At 42.9% G+C, this 13,532-nt stretch overlaps 2 pseudogenes; both read left to right on the plus strand.

Moving 5' to 3' along the window:
• Positions 1-403: 403 nt before the first annotated feature.
• Positions 404-11,979, plus strand: LOC122198440 (annotated as a pseudogene).
• A 76-nt stretch (positions 11,980-12,055) lies between these two features.
• LOC122226843 lies at positions 12,056-13,224 on the plus strand (annotated as a pseudogene).
• The last annotated feature ends 308 nt before the right edge of the window (positions 13,225-13,532 follow it).

Below are 13,532 nucleotides of genomic sequence, written 5' to 3' on the forward strand. Positions count from 1 at the left end.
AATATAAGGTCTTAAAACCAATGCCGACCTGAAAGAGATGGGTTTTTTTCTTTTATGGATTGAGGGGCCAAGGAATGCAAAAGCGTGCCTGGGGCTCACGAAGACCGTATATAGTCACGGGAAGTGTGGGGGCGCTGTTCAAACTCCCCAGGCTGGGAACCGCGCCGTCTCTGGACACGGGGCACACGTGGGAGTCAGGAGCTCGGTGAGGCCGGTCGCGGAGGCGGAAGACTGGCAGTCAGGTCGGCAACTGCGCCTGCGCGGAGTGCTTCCTTGCTGGGTCCTCCAGCTCCGAAATTTTGCTTCCCTGAAATCTACTTATCGAAATTTATTTAACCCTTCAGTTTTAAATCATCTTCATTTCTTCCATAACTGTGTCCCCAAATCATCCATAAAATTAAGTGCCTAAAAATTTCACTGGTTTTGAGGACATCATTTCGTAATGACATTTTACCATATACCAAAACTTTTCTCTTTCGTTTTACGGATGTGGTTGATTCAGTTTGACCGTTGAGGCGGAAGGAGGGTTCCTCGGAGCGGGTGCGTGGGCGTGAGGGCAGCCGAGCTGGCAGTTACCGCGGAGGTGGGGACAGGAGGGGGGGGGGGGCGGCTCCTCTCTGGACCTAGGCTACCAGGAGCCTCCAGGTAGCGGGGCCGGGCAGCGAGGGCTTGGGGGCGCGGACAGCGCCGGGGCTTGGAGGGGAGCCTGGGGGCCGCTGGACGGAGGTAGGACCTCAGTTGTGGGCGGGGACCCGGACGCCGAGCGAATCTTGGCATCCTCCCATCCCACGTCTAGGCTCCTGCATTCGGTTGGGGCGTCCGAGGAAACGGCGCCTGGCCCACGCGGACTCGGGAGGATGACCCGGGAGGAGGAACCGGTGAGGATCGGGCCGAGCTCACCCAGAGGCCCACGGCGGAGGAGCAGATTTGGGGGGAAAGGGGAAAGGCGCCCTTCTTCCAGGCTGTGCCGCTTTCCTTCGTTGCAGGTCTGAGGAAGGGAGGGAGGGAGGAAAGAAAGAAAGAAGAAAAGAAGGAAGAAAGATGACCAGAAAAGAAAGGACAAAAAGAATGGGAGGAGATTTAGGAGTAGGATCAGAAGAAACCAAAATAGGAGTGCTTGGAATGCTTAGGAGGCTTGGCATTGACCCCACTCTGGCCGTTGTTAGGGCTGGTTTCCCGCCCACTGTAAGGACTAGCAGCTTTTCTGCCTTCTTTCTCTAGAGTCACGCCCGGTATTTCTCATTCCTCCACTCTTCGTTCCCTTCTGATGTTAACAACCTAAGCTCACCCGACCCTCCTGCGGCTGTGTTAGATCCCCGCAGTCCAGTCGGGGTCCTCATATGGTGAAGGGAAGGAGAGTAATAGCTTTCATTTTCCAGTTGTTGATTTGGAGCCAAAAGTGGGAGAAAACTCATTTAGCAGCTTTCCTACAACAGCGTCTCCATGTGCCTGCGCGGGGTGAGCAGTGGGGCTAACAGGACCATTTAAATGCCCCGCACTTTATTCCTTAAAGTTCCAGAGGAGGCTCTCCGCTTCCTTAATAATTGTCTTTCTATAGCATGTTTTTTCGGGCGCCACTGTGCTGGATCAAAAACAATAATAATAAAGCATGGTTAACTGAATGCTTATAGGAAATAAGTATTGTACTAATATAGAAGGTTATTAATAGAGACACCTTAAATTTTTGATTTGTTTAAAAAATACGATATATATTAGTGTATATATATATATATATATATATAAACTATGTGTTTTTAGATTAAAAAATAGAAACCAAACTGTTCGTAATGGTTATCATGAATATTATCTTTCACTTTATAAGAAATTTCTATGAAAATTTGCACAAAATTTGCATTAATTTTGAAACTAAAATATTACCATATGCCTTTAATTATTTGATCTTAGGGTTCATACCTCCTTTAGTTTCCCCCCTTGAAAAGAAAACCTCCTGATGCGGAGAAACAGGAACTCTCTTGCACTGTTGGTGGGAATGCAAACTGGTGCAGCCGCTCTGGAAAACAGTGTGGAAGTTCCTCAAAAAATTAAAAATAGATCTACCCTATGACCCAGCAATAGCACTGCTAGGAATTCACCCAAGGGATACAGGAGTGCTGAAGCATAGGGGCACATGTACCCTAATGTTTATAGCAGCACTTTCAACAATAGCCAAATTATGGAAAGAGCCTAAATGTCCGTCAACTGATAAAGAAGGTGTGGTTTATATACATAATGGAATACTACTTAGCAATGAGAAAGAGTGAAATCATGCCATTTGCAGCAATGTGGATGGAACTGGAGGGTATTGTACTACGTGAAGTCAGTCAGAGAAAGACAGATATCATATGTTTTCACTCATATGTGGATCTTGAGAAACTGAACAGAAGACCATGAGGGAAGGAAAGGGGGAAAAATAGTTACAAACAGAGAGGGAGGCAAACCATAAGAGACTCTTAAATACAGAGAACAGGGTTGATGGGGGGTGAGGGAGAGGGGAAAATGGGTGATGGGCACTGAGGAGGGCACTTGTTGGGATGAGCACTGGGTGTTGTATGGAAGCCAATTTGGCAATAAATTATATTTTTAAAAATTGGAAAAAAAGAAAAGAAAAGAAAACCTCCTAGGGATGCCTGGTTGGATCGAACTCCGTGATAGGGCATTATGTTAAAAATAAATAAAATAAAATAACAGTAACTAAATTAAAAAGCTGAGAGAATTGAATTGTTATTTAAAAAAATAAGTGGGAATTTTTATTTCTGGGGGGTCAATTTTAGAAGTACTTCCTGATGAAGCCTGTGGTTTCAGCTTACTGTTTCTGTTGAAGGAGCTCTTTGTACTGCCTTTTGTCAACAATTTCAATATTTCCCCTAATTTTCTTTCCTTTTCAACTAAATTGATGGTGGGTATTTTTGGGGTGAGAGCACAATATATTTAGCTTTGTGTATGGTAAAGGTGTTGCTCTTTTTTCTTCCTAGGTTCTGAGTTTATACTCAGCTTTGTATTCACCAGATTTGGAACAAAAGTTTGTCTTTTCACAGAGTGGTTCAGGAGGCTGAAAGGATTATGTTACTGGGAAATCATCTTCTCCACTCCTGCAATTTCTATAAGGTGCAATTTTCCAGAAATAATTTTCGTTTCTTGCTTCGTTTGTTAGTTTTCCCCACAATGCTTGAGTGGATTATCTGTCTGTAGAGTTTGGAAGTGAATCCGCATATGAAAACTCCCACCTGTCAATCCCACTCTTACTTGAGCCAGCTATCCATGGAAAACACATTTTCTAGTGTGCGTGCTGCTCCATGCTCTACAGCCCCATTTGGGGAAGTTTGAGGTGTGTAGCTGTCCGGGTGGCCGGATGGATGGATGTAAGTTTGCCATTCAGTGTTGAGAAATCCATTTTTGGTGTAGATATATAAGATGAGTCTTTCAGTCTAGTTTCTTGTGGGTAAGATTTTCCTGTATTCCATCCTCCCAACGCTGCAATTGACTTGATTTATTCATTGCTTTCATTTTTGTATAGTTTTACTTTTTATCAATATAATTTAATATTCTGAATATTATTTTACATATTTTAATTATATTTTTGTTTTTTTCCTTATAAAACACAACTGTGCTGTATGTAGTTTTGAAATTAAAAAAATGTTTAAGTTCATTTATTTTGAGAGAGACGGAGACAGCACAAGTAGGGGAGGGGCAGAGAGAGAGAGGGAGAGAGAGAGAATTCTAAGCAGCTTCCACACTGCCAGCGCAGAGCCTGATGCAGGGGTTGAACTCATGAAGCTTGAGATCATGACTTGAGCCGACAGCAAGAGGTGGACACTTAACCAACTGAGTCACTCGGGTGACCCTGTGGTCTTTTACCCTTATTATTTCTCTGAATAGTGTACCACCACCATGATTTTGAATATTGTTGTAGTTTATTTATTTGAATTCTTGTAAAATATTCCATTCTGTAAATATACCACAGATCATTTAATCCACTCATCAATTAATGGGCCTTTGATTCCTCCCTCTCCACCAGAATTTTGTTGCCGTAGACAGTGAAGATTTGGACATTCTATTCTATGTTTCCTGGTGTACATGTGTAAGAATTTCTCTTGTGTGTAGACCTTGGAATAGAATTGGTTGGTTATGAGATACTCCTAAGTTTTTAAGTTCTTCCTCATTTTACAGGCAAGTTGTGACAACTGAGCCTGATTCTATGTAGGCTTCCATTGAAGAAATACTTTACCCAACTATTTAATCCTACTGGAGACTTTCTTGCCTGCTTAAGTACATGAAAGCTAGAAATTCTATCTGCGTCCATGTAAATAAATTTTGTATGTTTCATGTCATGTTCTGACCTTCTTAGTATAGAACCTTTAAGATTCATTTCCGTACACATTCCAAAGGTTTCTGCCAATGTAAGTTAACTACGTGTTGCAATTGTTTTGATACATGAGCAATAAATCCAAATTCACACTTTATAGTTGTCCCTTTGGGGCATTCTAGTATCTGCAGCTAGTTATGGGTTTGGAATGAACTATGATGCTTATGACTTTAGGTGAATTGACATTCTTCTAGAAGGTAACTTTCTCAGTGAGATCTTCTCTGTGTCTTTAATCAAGGAAGGGCTAGCCTCCTTAGACGAGGGACTCGTTCTTCAAGGGAAGCTCAGAGAGATATGGGGATTGAAGGTTCTTATATTGACAAAGATCCACCCACATTGACCCATTTGAATCCACAGAGTCTTATTACTTGCTCATCAGTCCCCCTGCTTGCACGTGAGAGGTGTGGCAAAGATGTGAATTCACCTTCTATTTTAATTCAGCCTCTAAAAGGCTCCAATTTGGGGTCTGATTTTTGGCCCTCTCATCACTGTACCTATGAGAAATAAGGCTTTTTAAAGGGGCATTACTGAAACTTTTTCTTTCAAAAATTTAAATCCTTGTATCTTTTGTTTTTGTGACTCCTACAATTCAGTGGAGGCAGCCATCACACCCTGTGGTTATTGTAGCCCTCACTCTCATCGAAATGGTCTACAAAGACAACCAATTAGACCTCCAGTATTTTGACTTCAGTAAATTTTTCACTGCAGATAATAAAAAGTTATAACCTGTCTACCATGTTTCAGTAGAAATGAAGCATTCATGTTCAAGTTTAGCAAATTTACCAATACTCATCCTCTAGGGTTATGTTGATTTCTGGGTCTGAAAACCAATTCTAAATTCTCCTTTTTAAATTGTTTTCTGAACCCACTCCTGGTCACATACACTCTACCTGTCAAGTTCAGTCAGGAAAAGAGAAACTCAAGCGGCCAATGCTGTGTGAGCCTGAGCAACCGTGCTCCAATTACACTGCCAAAGCCATAAGTGGCTTGACTTTTTCCTGCCTTGTATGCAAGCAAGGATGCCTTCCACGGAGGATGGGTATTCCATGAAAAGGAAAACACCCCGCAGAGGCTGGAGGAGCTGTAAGATTGGAGAAAAAGGCCAACAAGTCCAGCTTGACAAGAAATGGTTTATTAAAGGGACTTACAGACAGAGGTATGTCTTGGGTAGATCTCCACAACCCTGCCTCCCGTAAGACTCGCTTTTATAGCACTCCAGGCTGGGGAGTACGTGCCGAGGGGACTACCCAGGAGGAAATGTTTGAGGATCACAGTCATACCTCTAGAGCAGGTTAAGGATGTTCTACCCCAAGAGTGTACTCAAGGGTGCGGTTAAACAAACAGAAAAGATAAGGGGTGTGTTGCTGTGCTGAAGAAGTCTTCAGGTTGCAGAACGATCATCATGGCAGATTTTTCCAAGATGGTGTTCGTCTGGCTCAGACACTCCGCGCCTCAAATCCAGCTCTTATGATCTCACACGCCCACCTCTTCTGCCATATTCCCTGAGCCATCATGGAGGGGCTTTTGGAGGTAGGTGTTTTTGCCAGACGGTGTTCAAATTGAGGGCTTAAACCACAGCAGAAGTACAGACAGCAGCAGTAAAAGAAACCCCTGAAAAAGGGAGCAAACCTCATTACTAGCATGAATCCCACTGTAAACCATCTCTGTAGGTCTATGCCCACTGCAGAAAAGGGTTTCCTTCACTAGCATGAGAGAGGAGCAGCAGGCTAAGGACAAAAGAATAAATGCTTAGTGGGTACTGTCTGGGAAAACCCTCTCCCTCAGTATGATGCTAGTGGCTTCGCTCTTTGTCGTGAGGACAGAGGGAGTCTGAGGTGCATGAACAGGAGGGACACACCAGACACGTTGCCTGAGGCCAAAGTCAGCCTGTCCGTGTAAAATTAAAGGTGGTGCAAACAAGCATGTCAGGTAACCAGCCATATCGTGCTTTGCGGTATCGATGCCTGTGTGGAATACGTATATGTTGACTGTTTTGGCCCCAACTCCAGCAGGATCAACGGGGACCACTTTAGCCCTCCAGGATATTTCTCACACTCTGGCAAGAAACAGCCTGTTCAACTTGGGGGAAGTTGCCATTCCAAGCCCCATTCAAGCGTCCCCTCCCCCAGGGAGAATGGGCTGAGGAGCACAGAATACAGTTGTTTCTGGCCTGCTTTGAGCTCAGGAACCAGTGCTTCAGGCCTTGTTGTCCAGAAGGCATGCTGGTTTTGGTACCTAACCGTGGGTTTGGGGTATGGCTACAGGCTATCAAATTTAACAAGGTCATGGCTTCTGGCAAGATGTGCCACTGTAAGAGGGCTCTGAGTTGAGCTTTGAGAATGTCATTCTTCCTTGCAGTGAGTCCAGCAGCTTGTTGATTATAGGTTAGATGAAACTGCCCATGTATGTCCTGTTCATGAGCCCAGTCCTGTGTCCAGTGAAATATATGTCCTATCACTATGTATCCTTTGAGGTTATCCATACATGACACAAAGTTGTTCGAGGCCATTGATGTTGGCATTTTGATTAGCTCTTTTGCAGGGGTGGCGTGTGTGAGCCCAGAAGCTGTATCACCACAAGTTTGGATGTGCTTTTTTTCTTGCCTTGTGGGTAGAAGACCAATACAATCAATTTGCCAGTCTAAAACTGGTTGGATCCCAGGAGGATTGTGTGGTGTGTGGAACCTTCCTAGGTCTCAGACTGTAAGAGATAAGGCAGTTGCTAACAGCTGCTAGGAGGTCAGTACAGCACTTCACTATGCTCCATCCCACCCTTGTACTGAGATGCTCACTGTGCTTATGAACCCCTGCAACCAATTCTAAACTTTGTATGGGGGTAAGGGCCCTATCTTTGCTAAGGGGTCTGTCTCAATATTCTCAGGGGGTGAGGGAGGCCTATGCTCCGAGACATGGAAATCAGTATAGGAGGCAGCAGAGTCCTGTATCCTTTCCTATATATCTTTCCATATTTCTGCTACTTATAATGATTTCTGTGGGTCCCTAGCCCATTGGGCCACCTGTGTTGTCAAACCCCTATAGACAGCCCAAGTGTCCATGCAGAGGGTAAGGAGCCAAGGTGTGTGTATATATACCATCCAGGCAGCTCTCAATTCAGCCCATTGGCTGCTTTTAGCCTATTCCAAGTCTCAAACCGGATAGTATCAGTCTGGGGCTAGATCGCTACTGTAGTCCAGTACTAGGATTCTCTCTAATAAACCCATCTGTATAGCAAGCTTCTTTAGGAATATGGTATTTGCCTTTCTTTATGTGTTATGGGGTCTCTCCATAGGAGGCTGGGGGGGGGGGCATTAAAGATTTCACATTCTGCTGCCCAAAGTTAGCATGTAATTCAGCTCCCGATGGACTAGTGGAGAGAACACTCCTTTGTTGTAAGTAAGCGTCTTAGAGGCTTGTGCTACTGCAGATGCCATTCTTGCAAATATACCATCTGTCCACCCCTTTACAGGCAAACTGGTCTAGGCATTTATCAGAGGGATGGTCATTAAGGGCTCCCCTTGTTAAAGGACCTTATGGACTCAACACTTGTTCAATAGGAGAATTTCAGCTCTCTGCTCCCTTCCAGAGTTGTGACCAAAAGCTAAACGGAGTTAACTTCCCATGCTGTTCCTTCCATCAAGCCCAGTTCATCTTATCTGGTGTAGCAGTCACATCTAAGGTCGGGGTATACCAGGGAAAGGTGCCCTAAAGCCTGTGCTTGAGCAGCTACTACCTTAGCTCGGTCAAAGGCAGCTTGATGTTCTTCTACCCAATGCTGATGCACTCCCTTTTTTGCCAGATGGTATAGAGAGTGCAGGCATGTTAAATTTAGTCTCAAAGGCTGGAGAGTATGTTCTGGGGACCATCTAGGAGGAAGTGTTTGAAAATTACATTCATATCTCCAGAACATATCATGGATGTTATGCCCTAAAACTGTACTGTAGGGTGTGGTTAAACAGAAAAAAAAAATGGGGAGGATGCTATGTTCAAGAAGGCTTCAGGTCATGGAATGGTCACCAAGGTAGATTTGTTCAAGATGGTGTTAGGGTGGCTCACACACTGGTAAGTACATTTATTATTGGAGAAAGGTAAAAAGAAGGTATTGGATGCTCTGGCCATAAAAGTTGAACAAAGTAAGAGACTTCTAGAGGTGATTGATTGTATTTAACAGGGACAGGAGGAAAAGAAGATAAATTGGTCCCATTGAAGACTAGAGGATCTTTAGCATCATGGAAAGATCAGAATCTTTGATGACAAATCCAGCAATCTGGAAGGTTACCTCCCTTAGCAATGGCCTGGGAGCTATGAATGAGGCATTATCTTTCCAGGCCAATGCCAAAGTAAAGAAAAGGAAAAGAGGGAGAACCTATTTCATATTTAAAGTATGAAGTCTTGATCCATTGTCTTGGGCAGAAGCAGTTTACCTCAATGCCAGCTACTTCTCTTCCCTGTCAATTTGTTTCAGAGGTCTCCAGTGTCTGTAAACCACCAGATATCAGGTGGATCCTTCTTCAGTTGTTACATGTGTACTCAAGGCTCAGTGCCTTCCAATTTTGCAGCAGTGTCAGTGGTCAGGAGCACTTGGTAAGGTCCTTTTCAATGAGGCTCAAACACTGTTTTCTCTAATGCTATTTCCAGAATACCCAATCATCGATCTCCCCACTATGACAAACAAGATCCTTTGAATTGGAGTCTGGAGAGGCTTCTTTAACCTGTTGATGATAGGCTTTACCATAAGACATTGAAGACTTAAGAAGCCAGTCATATTAGCATGAGATAATAAAGGATCAGGAGAAAGTTGTATACCCATAGACATTGGTCTCCTGGCGACTATCTCATGTGGAATGAGTTTGTGTTTCCCAAGAGGGATACCGTGAATAGTCAGCAAAATCAAAAGCAATACCTTCGGTCAGGAAAGTACAGTTGTTTTGGCAAGTTTAGTTTAAAGTTAGAGGATCCCATTAGTTCTCTCAACCTTACCTGAAGATTGAGGATGATAGGGACAATGATAATTCCAAGAAGTTTGCAAGGTTTTCATCCAGGTTCCTTGATTTGCCTGGTGAAGGTGGGTTCTTCTGTCGCTGGAGATTGGGAAAGGTATACCAGGTGGGAAACGCAATTTCTAACAGTTTCCTTGCTGCCATGAGGACATCAGCCTTGTAGCAGGAGAAAACTTCAACCCTTCTGGAAAACCACATACAATAACAAGAACATATTCATAACCAATAATGAGTGGCAGTTGAATGAAGTCTAGCTGTAGGTGTTCAAAGGGTCCAGAAGGAGGTCTGAAGCCTCTGGGAACAAAACCAGTTTTATAGGATTATGGACCTAGATGGAAATCAGACATTGCTGGTAAAAATTTTTTTTGCAACTTTATTGAAGCTTTTGACACAATGTTTATTCATAAGTTGGGTCATTTAGGATGGTGAAGGAATGCAAAAAGCAAAAAATGGGGTTTTCGAGGGAGGTAGGAGGAACCAAGCAAGTGTCTTGGGTTTCCCATATCCCTGAGTGTTCATTTAATTTACAACCATTGTTTACCCATCTCTTTTTTAAAAATTTTATCTTTTATTTTTTAAAGCTTACATCCAAATTATTTAGCATATAGTGCAACAATAATTTCAGGAGTAGATTCCTTAGTGCCTCTTACCCATTTAGCCCATCCCTCCTCCCATCACCCCTCCAGTAACCCTCCGTTTGTTCTCAATATTTTTGAGTCTCTTCTGTTTTGTCCCCCTCCCTGTTTTTATATTCTTTTTGTTTCCCTTCCCTTATGTATCTGTTTTGTCTCTTAAAGTCCTCATATGAGTGAAGCCATATGATTTTTGTCTTTCTCTAATTTCACTTAGCATAATACCATCCAGTTCCATCCATGTAATTGCAAATGGCAAGATTTCCTTCTTTTTGATTGCCGAGTAATACTCCAATTGTTCACCCATCTTAATTTCTCTGATTCAGGAGCAAAACGTTGCCATGTCATAAACACATCAAGATGGGAAAAGTCTGGCAGTGTGGGCCCATTTCTTGCAGAAAGAGAATGGAGTTTCTCTACATCTTACAAATACACAATCTTACAAATACAATGTAAAAAAGGCTTAGTATTATTTGACAATACTTCCCACGAAATATACATATCAAATAAGCCTAATTAGTTTGGCAAATACTTTGAAATATTGTAGGTCAAAAAAACTTCATTTACAATTTGATTTTGGGAAATTTGTAAAAAATATTTTTAAAAAAGTTTTAAAGCCCTTCTCTACTTAGGACCACAGATGATTATGAAACCTAATAGTTAAAAGGTAAAGAAACTTGGGGAGTATAGCCAGTTGGTGGAGCGAGGCAGTGAGGTGGAAGAGGTCAAAGGCTGATGGTGGTATAGGCTCAGAGGCTCTCTAATGCTCCCTCTGTCCTAGAGCCTCTTGAACGATTCACAATGACATCTTTTCAACAAGTCCCCTTGCAGACTTCCAACTTTGCCCATGTCATCTTTCAATATGTGCCCAAGAGGGGCGCCTGGGTGGCTCAGTCAGTTGAGCGTCCGACTTCAGCTCAGGTCATGATCTCACGGTCTGTGAGTTTGAGCCCCACGTCGGGCTCTGTGCTGACAGCTCAGAGCCTGGAGCCTGCTTTGGATTCTGTGTCTCCCTCTCTCTCTGCCCCTCCCCACTCATGCTCTGTCTCTCTCTGTCTCAGAAATAAATAAACATTAAAAAAAAAATATGTGCCCAAGAGTTATCTTCCTAATTCCCACCTGGAATGTCATTGCACCGTAACTCCATATGTCCATCCACATCCAGAAGATTGGGTTGATATATTCAAGGTTGGATGGAGTACTGCTTGTGATTATCACACATTGTTATGGCCTTGTATGCCTGAACATTATGTAGAAGGAACCACCGTTAATTGTGTATTTGCATTTCAAGGATATTGCCTTCCAAATGATGATGGAGCATTTTATTAGTTCTGTTATGTTACCCATTAGGGTGAAATTCGTGGAGCAAGTACACCTTCCCAGTTGAGAACTTCTCCAGCTGAAGAGTTACTTACTATGGAAGATGAAGGAAATTCTGACATGTTAGTGGTGACCACAAAAGTTGGCCTTCTCGAGTTGAAAACTGAGAAAACCATGAAAGAAAAAGAAGAACTCTTACATTTCATTGATGTTCTGGAAAAAGAACCAGCACAACTTGCAGAACAAGTTGGAAGAATGCAAAGAGAAAGTAACCATGAGAAAGAAAGATGTGACCAACTAATTGCAATCTGAGCAAGAGGGTCTTGTTGAAGTATCACAAAGTTAGAAATGGAAAATGAAGGGTTTAAGAAGAGATACAGTGATGTTACATGCAAAGCTCTCCAGCTTGAGGAAGATATTGTGTCAGTGACACAGAAAGCAATTGAAAAGAAACTGAATGAGGCAGTTTAAAGGACAAACTCGGGAAGGCATGATATGAAAGAGAACAACTGGAACATTAGTTGAAGATGGAAAAGGATGAGAAGGAACTTTATTAAGGTACCTTTGAAGAATACTGAAATATAAAATACCAAGCCGTGTCAGAGGTCCAGACATTAAAGAATTTAGATGGGAACAAAGAAAGCATGATTAGTCAGGCTCCTGGCTGACTCAGCCAGGGGAACATGCACCTCTTGATCTCTGGGTTGTGAGTTTGAGCCCCATGTTGGGTATAGAGATTACTTAAATTAAAAAAAAAAAACTTAAGAAAAAAAGCATGATTGCTTATTGCCAAGAAGATATTGGAAGGCTGCAGTTCTGTTTGGCTGAAAATCTGCAAAGGGCTTTCTTGTTTATAACCTCAAGTAAGATACAGGGTGTGTGTGTGTGTGTGTGTGTGTGTGTGTGTGTGGTTTGTTTGTTTGTTTGTTTGCTTTTAAGGGAGCAACTTTGTAAAGCAGAGGAACAGATTCAGGCAACTGGGCAAGAAATGGTCTTTCTGGCCAGAGAACGTAATGATGCTGTGAATGTGGGAGATCAAACAATGGCAGAGCTGCATGCTGCACAGCTGGAAAGTGGGAAAGTGAGAAAGTCAAAAAGCAGGTAGCTGATGCAGTGGCAGGACATCAACTAAATGCTGTGAAAAGAGATCAGGAAGAGACTGATACATGGGTGCACTATATGAGAAGAGAAGTGGAAGATTTGAAACATCATCTTCAGATGGCAGCAGATCATTAATTACAAAGATAATTCAAGGAATGCCAGAGGGGCCCAAAACAAATAAATACACTTTCAGACCAATCAGCCAGTAGCAACAGCGTATTCACCATGAAAATTGGGAATCGGCAGAAAGTAAAGGATGCCTCAATAAACACAGACCCAGCTACTGCTGGCTCTACTGTAGATGTAAAAGCCATCACTGTCTGCAGCTGAGACAGTTTCTGCCCTTGTAACAAAGGGGAAAGTCTGTGAAATGACCAAGGACATTGCTGACAAGACAAAAATATAATAAATGTAAACTACTCTTGCAGGATGAGAAAACAAAATGCAATAATATGCTGATGAACTTGCAAAAGTGGAGTCAAAATAGAAAGAACAAGTGAAGATTGCTGGAAATGTAAAACCAGCAGTGGTTGAAGTACAGCACAATGACAAACTTGAGAGAGAGACAAAGAAATAGATGGTCTAACTTCACATTTGGAAAACCTTTCTAGGAGCAAGGAACTTGAAAGAACTCTAGAAAATCAAGCAGAAAGGAAACGGAAGGTCAGAATTTCCAGGGTTCTCAGAAGATTTCACAGTGTCTCAACATACGCTCAGAGCAAAATGGTCATGTTGCTGCAGTGCTGAATATACAACCCGTTCTGCAATATGTTAATCCTTGTGTGACACAGGAAACCAGAGATGGAGCAGATGGTGCTTTTTTTTAAAAAATGTTTTTTATGTTTGAGAGAGAGAGAGCAAGTGGGGGAGGGCAGAGAGAGAGGAGAAACAGGGGATCCAAAGCAGGCTCTGTGCTGGCATCATGGAGCAGGGCTCCAACTCAGGAACCCCTGAGATCATGACCTGAGCAGAAATCTGACTCTTAACAGAGCCACCCAGGCACCCCACAGATGGTGCTTTTTACCCAGATGAAATCTGAAGGGTACCTGTGAGAGCCTTCTTGAGGACTGAAGATCATGGTCTTTGCAGCCAGCCTGCCAGATACCTTAGCCGGCCTGAT

Source organism: Panthera leo, chromosome A1 (genome assembly GCF_018350215.1).
Source record: "Panthera leo isolate Ple1 chromosome A1, P.leo_Ple1_pat1.1, whole genome shotgun sequence".
Classification (NCBI taxonomy): Eukaryota; Metazoa; Chordata; class Mammalia; order Carnivora; family Felidae; genus Panthera; species Panthera leo.